Here is a 7,475-nt window from a genome sequence, read left to right on the forward strand (position 1 = left end):
AAGCCCAGCCTGGACTGAGTGTCCTCTCCTGGTCACGGCCATAGTGACACCTTCCAGTATCTAACACTGTCTAGGATTATCTAGTATGGATCCTATTATAGTTGGGCTATGCTGTATACAATGTTAACTATTGAGAACATATAACTCTCTCTGCATATATGTGTGAATTGTAAAGTATAAGTTGGACTCCAAGTTCAACAAACACAAGTTATTCTCTATGTGCTCCCAGTGTCCCTATGAGGCTTCTCAACAAGCTGTTCATCTTTCCTGTTTAGATAACATTAAACACCATTGTTTTGTTAGGTCAAGAATAAAGATGAGGGGTGAAAATAAACCTTTGCCTTTAAATAGTTTATTATCCTCAACCCCAAACTAGGAGTTAAATTAGAAAACATTTTGTTGTTGTTGTTGTTGTCTCCAGAGCGATTACTCCATTACTGGTGAAGTGTGGGGTATACTCCCAGCCTCCTCCATGCCCTGCTGGACCACAGCCAAGGCCACCCTGGGCCTTCCACTAGGCTCCATCCTTGAAAAGCTGCCTAATGGAGGGAAGTCAGAAAGATCTGCATTTAAAAGTTTCCCAAAATGTGCTAGAACTTTTTTGGTCAGTTTTATAGAACTTTCTTGGTCAGTTATATTCCACCTCAATGTCTCCAGTATTTTCCAAGCAGATCAAGTCACTTGCAGATAATGAAGAAGCTTTGTGGCCCAGGGGTCCATGCCTTGGAATCAGATAGTTCCAGGAGGGCCAGGGGTCTCATGTATGGTAGAGATGTCCTGTCCAGGTGACTGGAGTTTCTGACTTTCCTGTTCTCCATGAGGCCTGAGCAGGGCGGAGGGCAAAGAGGTGTCTTCTACAATAGCCACTGAAGTGAGGGAGGCAGAAGGTCAGCTGTTCCAATGGGCAGATGTGGAGAGGATTCTAGAAGGGGATCAAATCCGATGTTTTGGGCAGGAGTATCAGTTATTTTTACAGAAAGCAACAGAGAAATTAATTTTCTTTTCTGACTACTGAAAAGTGGAAAGATGCTCAAGTTTACCATTTAAAGGAACAATAGACATTTCAAAAATCTCTGTCTAAACTTTGGTTTTCTTAAAAAAAAACACACACACACAAAACCAAGTCATCACAAAAAGAAATATAAGTTGAGGCTGTAGGCAGGTGCTGTTCTGTCCGTGGCAGTCTTTTGTGCAAAGTAAGGCGTATTGGAGCTCCAATTTAACTGATGCAGTGGGGTTTACTGCCTCTGCATGCCGAGGCAGTGCACGTCATCGGTGCCCTTGCTCTTGAAGCCTGAGAGGGGCTGACCATACTTGTCCACGCACCAGCAGAAGTCCCGCTTTCTGCCTTTGGAGTGGCTACACTGCTTCTTCTTATAAAATCCTTTCTTGTCCCAGTTGGGGATGTGCACACCCCTGGGACTCAGCACATTGAGGAACTTCAGGTGATTCAGGGTGTCTTCCATCTCTCTAAGGCAGGGACCATATTCTGTCTCCCGTTTGGACTCCGAGGAGAAGGTCTGGGTGTCCATGCTCTGGGACTCATAGTCAACTTTATAGCGCTGGTTGTCCTTCGCGTGACCTTTCTTGATGGTGTCCAGCTTTGCGTGAATGGAATGGAACTTGGAGTCAGGCACCCTATGTGTGCTGGGCAGGGCATGGCTCTCCACGCTCCCTGTGCCTCGGTCCTTCTCCGACTCACTAGTATTTCCTGAGGCGGAGGGCACCAGCAGCAGGTAAGCCTCAGCTGGCCAGGATGCTGGCATTGGGGGAGAACCTGCAGCCGTCCAGTAGCGCCTGCAGTGGGCACGGCTTGCCCAGTGGCAGCTGGCAGCTGAGCCCCTAGCTGCAGCTGCAGCATTCGGTGTAGACACCGCACGGCTGGCCCTAGGGCAGAGTACATGTCAGGCAGCAGGCATAGCCTGGCTCGGGCACCAGATTGGCACACCCCTGCACTGAGCCAGCGCGTTGGCATCACAGGGCTCTAAGCGTAAGATGGGACCCTCGTCACCGGCAGCCTGAGGAACAGAGCCAGGGCGGTGAGCAGAGCTGCCCAGAGTGCTGGGCGCCGCTCGATGCGTGGCGCCTGTCGCAGGGGCCAACTGGAGTAAGCGGTTACTGGGTCTAGGCAGGCGGTGTGAGATTGCAGGATCTGGAGTGCAACTACTGGTGCTCGGCGTGCAGCTGCCCAGCTCGCACCTCAATACCTATAAGTTCTAATATCACCCTTTTTCTGTGTTATAGTAGTTTGGCTGATTTTAATATAGTTAATCTATTTTGAGTTGATGTTAGTGCAAGCAGAGATCCACTTCTAGTTTTCTGCCTGTGGATGTCCAGTTTTCCCAACACCAATAGTTGAAGAGGCTATGATGTGTGTGTATGTGTGTGTGTGTGTGTCTCTGTGTGTGTGTGTGTGTGTGTGTGTGTGTGTGTGTGTCTGTGTGTCTGTGTGTCTGTGTGTCTGTGTGTGTTGGTCGTGGGGCTTGAACTCTGGGCCTCGGAGCTACCCCTTTGCATTTCATCTCCAGGCTAGTACTTGAACCACAGTTCCACTTCCCATTTTCTTGAGGTTTATTGGAGCTAAGAGTCTCATGGACTTCCCTGGCCCTGCTGGCTTTCAACAAACATCCTCAGATCTCAGCCTTCTGAGTAGCTAGATTAAAGGCATGAGCCACAGGCACCCAGCAAGGCTATGTTTTTTCCACATTACATCTTTCGCTCTTTTGTCGAATATCAGATGATTGTAAGTATGTAGTTTTGTTTCTGGGTCTTTTCATCTTTTCTAATACGTTTTTTATTGTAAAAATAATGTACAAAGAATTACAGTTACATAAAGTAGGTAATGAGTTCATTTCCTCTCAAGCATTGTTACTTCCTCCTTTGTTTTTCCCCTACCATCCCTACCCTTCCACCTCCACAACTACTCCTTTCCATCCCACCTCCCCACTCCCTGCATAAATTGTAAAGTACGTTTTTGAACATAGTGTCTTGATCTCATTGTTAAAATGGGTCAAACTGTATCCCTAGTTAAGCATTTGTTTTTTCCCTTCTCCCCCCAAAGCTAGAGAAATGTATATACAAGATACAGGGCATCGACATCAAAAAAAAAAAAAAAAAAAAAAACATAACATAGGTTACAAGATTGGGTCGAAGAATGATGATTGTTGACTTAATTTGATAAGTATTCTATAGCTTTTAATGGTAAGCCTTATTAACTCAAAGAGGGAGCAAAATCATTCAGAATAGTGGAATGTGGCTACCACTCATTTGATGTGTGTGGATAGATCATGATTAATCAAAATATATCTATTAATTCCCAGTGGTAGATTGCTATGCTAACTGGGAGGAGACTTTGTTAATGCCAGGCATTTGAATACTGGTAATGAAGCAGAATATGAGGGGAGAGCATTTGCTAAGGATGTAACTTCCTAGGCTCATACTAAATACATTGAAGTAGAATGCTAAGTGCTGATCGACTGAGCACCAAATTTTATTTGTTGACTTCTTTGTTTTGTGAAGTCCAGGGATTTGAACCTAGAGCCTGGGTGCTGTCCCTTAATTTTTTATCAAGGCTAGTGCTCTACCAGTTTAACACAGCTTCATGTCCATAATTTTGGTGTTTAATTGGAGATCAGTCTTTCCAAATTTCCTCTTTGGGCTTGCTTCAAACCTGATCCTCAGGTATCAGCCTCCCGAGTAGCTAGCATTCCAGTTGTGAGCCACCAGAGCCTGGCTAGAATCACATTTTAAAAGTATATAGGTGAATCAGATGTGTCTAGGTACTATTTGAGCACTTTGGTTCCAGTGGGTCATGTCAGATTTAGAATAACATCAGAATTTTTCTCCTTGTAACTCGCAGCATCCAATGTCTATATAATTTATTCTGATCTTCATGTCTGATCTTTTTTTCTTCGTTGTACCTTTTTTTTCTTACTTCACAAGCAAGCACGTCAGTGATGTTTTCCTTTTCTGAAGCAAGTTACGTCCTTTCCCATCACTGAGGGATGTAGTTGCTGCTCTTACTGCCTGGAGTCCCTGCTTCTAGTTAATTGCATGGATGATGGCTCTCAGGTTAGCTATCTCCTCCTCAGGGATATCTCCTCACATACCCGCTGTGAAATTGTTGCCACAAAACTACCAATGTCATGTCTCTGATTTACAAAAATTATCATTATGATTTCTGGTTTTCTTTTCAGCATGAAATTGATGAGGAGAGAGCCACATTCACTTGTTTCTCCAACACCTATAATAGTGCCTGGTCCTTAGTGCTCAGGAGCCTTGCATGGGGATCAGCCTTCTCCAGCTCAATTTATCCTAGATTCTGGTCAGGACAGCTCTTGAAGCTGATATCTGGTGGCTAGCAGTCATTCCCTCTCATTCTTTGTGCCTTTCTGTGTTGCTGAGTCCACTTCAGAGAAAGATCAGTGCCTGACACCTATTTGCTGTTATGGAAAGATGGCTATGACACCATACAAGTTATGGGCATTGTTTTGTGAAGCTGTGTGCGGAGACGCATCCCCACACAAGTTCTCAAAGGCAAGTGTCTCCCATGCCCAGGAGTGCATTCCACAACTCAGCATCCAAACTATCACCTACTCCCTAATGCACTCAGTGTATATTCCCATTTCCATTAAAAAAAGAAAAATCAAGATATGCCTTTCATGATTTGTCATTGAATTACTGAAACAAAGTATATAATTTGGGGGCTGGAAAGGTGGCTCAGTGGTAGAGTGCTTGCCTTGCGTGCATGAGGCTCTGGGTTCGATTCCTCAGAACCACATAAGCAAAAAGAAAATAAGCTAGAAGTGGCCCTGTAGCTCAAGTGGTAGAGCACTAGCCTTGAGCTGAAGAGTTGAGGGATAGCACTCAGGCCCAGAGTTCAAGCTGACAACTGGGCACCCCCCAAAAGTATATAATTTTATGTATTTGTAAGTCTTTGTCCATCTCTCTTGAGCCCTTGACATATTTCTATGTGTTTGCAGCTTGGGAAGGGAAATAAGGTTTAATTCAGGATAGTCAAAAACATTTTGGGAGGGAATGCCAACTTTCCATCTGATGTTCTACAGATGTCCATCTTGGCACAGGAACTGAGTAGACTGTCATAGCATAAGAGTGTCATAGCACACAGAGTGTGATCCAACTGCATACGTGTCGCTTGGCTACACTCGAGGGACCAGGTCTCCTCTGAAAATCTAATGGCATGGGAGTAAGAGAAACTAAAACTCAGAACTCAGCTTCCCACATCACTAGGATTACAGGCCTGAGTCTCATATACTAACTCATAACCGCCTTTTTATACATCGTGTAGCCTATTTCATTATATTCACCTCATAGACAGATATACAAATATATGTTTATATTTATTCATCTATTTATAATCAGTGTTATATCTAGAAACACAAAAATATGTATTCATATAATTATAATCAAAGTTATATTACCGCTTTCCCCAATAATGTTTTACACTAATATTATGTGAAAAAAATACTTAAGATTGAAAAAGTTAAAAGCCCTTGTAGTATGAAAAATCATATTCGATCTTATATATCATATAATATACTATATAAAATGTAATGAATATAACATGTATTTCCATATAACTGATTTAATTGCTTCCTGATTTTGTTTGTCCATCTATGTAAACCTTCTTTCTTCTATTGATGATGGCTTATACTTTCCAGTGTCAATATTTCTTATGTATTTTGTCAAATATATTCAGCCCTAAGTAGAATTTTTATGTTAATGGAGCCAATTTTTTCTTCAATATTTCCCAAAGCACAATGAATATGTATACAGACTTGAGCTCACTGTTGGAAGAAAGTCCCACATACCAGTATGAGTATTGTAGCATATGTCCCAATTGACAGAACAGCTTTCTAGGTCATCTGATCTGGTATGTCCTAGATCTGTTGTAGCCACCTTATCACCACATGCAGGCATGGCCTGGCTTCCTTGCAACTCCCTGTGCATTTAACCATTCCCTTTATATCCAGTAGGCTCTCTTGTTCATCCCCCTGTCACTCTGTTTTCCCACACACAAAACACATGTGCATGGTGCTTTACGTTGTAGGTTGAAAAAAAAAACACATTTAAGGCTCATGAATTGTATAACATAACATAAACATTGACATTTTAATAACGTTAGAAAAATAACTATAATGATCATTTTACAACAATCAGGACCAAAAAGAAATATAAAGATTTTCTAAATAAGGGGGGAAGCAATCTCTAAATCTGGATTGTCTTCTAAGTTGCCTTCAGACACAAATTCTGCCTCAGAGTCTTCAAAATGATCTACTTCCTCATTAAAGGCAGTATTTTCTTCCTGAGTCTAGGGAGGGACAGATCTTATTTCTCAACTGGAAATTGGATCCCCAGCAGAAGGACAGATTGGTCTGGATATTCTGTCAGAACAGATTCCCTTTCCTCAACTGAATCTAGACTTTGGACCTAACTTATTGGTTTTCCTGAACATAGACTGGGGTCATTTTCCATTAGCACATATTTACCCTGCACTCCAAGACCAAAACATTTTTTACTGGTTTGGATGTGATCTAGGTGAATTGTGAACGTCAATGGAAGACATTCTGGATCATCTTCTTCCTTGGTGGTATGTGCAGGTACACCTACATAACATGTGGAGTTCAGAACCAGTGGGATGTCCACAGGACTCAAAACCTAGTTGGGTCTTTCTACACATTGAAAAAAGCCTCTATGTTCACATGCTTTCTGGAGTCCAGTGTTGGCTTCCAATCTCCATCAGTCACCATAGGCGACATCACTGATGGGTTCTTTATCTGGAGTTCAGCAGGAAGTTCTCTATAGTGACACAAACATAAGAGTGGAAACAGGTACAGGAGTCTTAGAGTACACTCTAGAAGTTAAAGTGTGACTAAACTTCTATGAGGATTTAGTAGGAGAAGCTGTAGAACTTGAGTTTGGACTGAACACTGATGAGAAGGTAGGGTGTTTCTAATGAGTGGTTATGTCCAAGTTCTTTTAAAAAGGGAACAGACATTACCCGGTATAGAACATCCATAATAGGACATTTTGCCAAGCTGTGTAGTACAAAGGGCTTTTGGCCAAGCAGGCCCATCCCTTGAGACCTAGGATCTATCCCTACTCACAAGCTCTAAGGCAACTAAACAAGGATTATTTACTCTTTTTCTTGGTCTCACAGGCCATGCGTTGCTCCAGCTGGTCCAGAAGAATATGTAAGCAGAACAGCAAGTCTGAAGAGGGCATGTTGAGCTTGTCATACTGTGTAAGATTTTTCAGGATGTCAAGTTTCTTGTGCTCATAAAAATCATCAGGGTAGATGTCCATCCAAATAGTTAAGATGGAACAATCGATGCTGTGGGCATATTGGTGACAAGGAAAATGAGAGTCTGCTATCTCCATCCTGAGCCTTCTACTATAGACCTTTTCTGGCAGGACTAGAATGTTGGGAAGGGGGAAGAGACTCCTGGGAGCAG

General features: G+C 42.7%; 1 pseudogene; it reads right to left on the reverse strand.

Annotated features, from left to right (window-relative positions):
• Positions 1-1,134: 1,134 nt before the first annotated feature.
• LOC122104044 lies at positions 1,135-7,049 on the reverse strand (annotated as a pseudogene).
• Between the last annotated feature and the right edge of the window lie 426 nt (positions 7,050-7,475).

Source organism: Dipodomys spectabilis, unplaced genomic scaffold, assembly GCF_019054845.1.
Source record: "Dipodomys spectabilis isolate Male_0828 unplaced genomic scaffold, ASM1905484v1 ptg000020l, whole genome shotgun sequence".
NCBI classification, from domain to species: Eukaryota; Metazoa; Chordata; class Mammalia; order Rodentia; family Heteromyidae; genus Dipodomys; species Dipodomys spectabilis.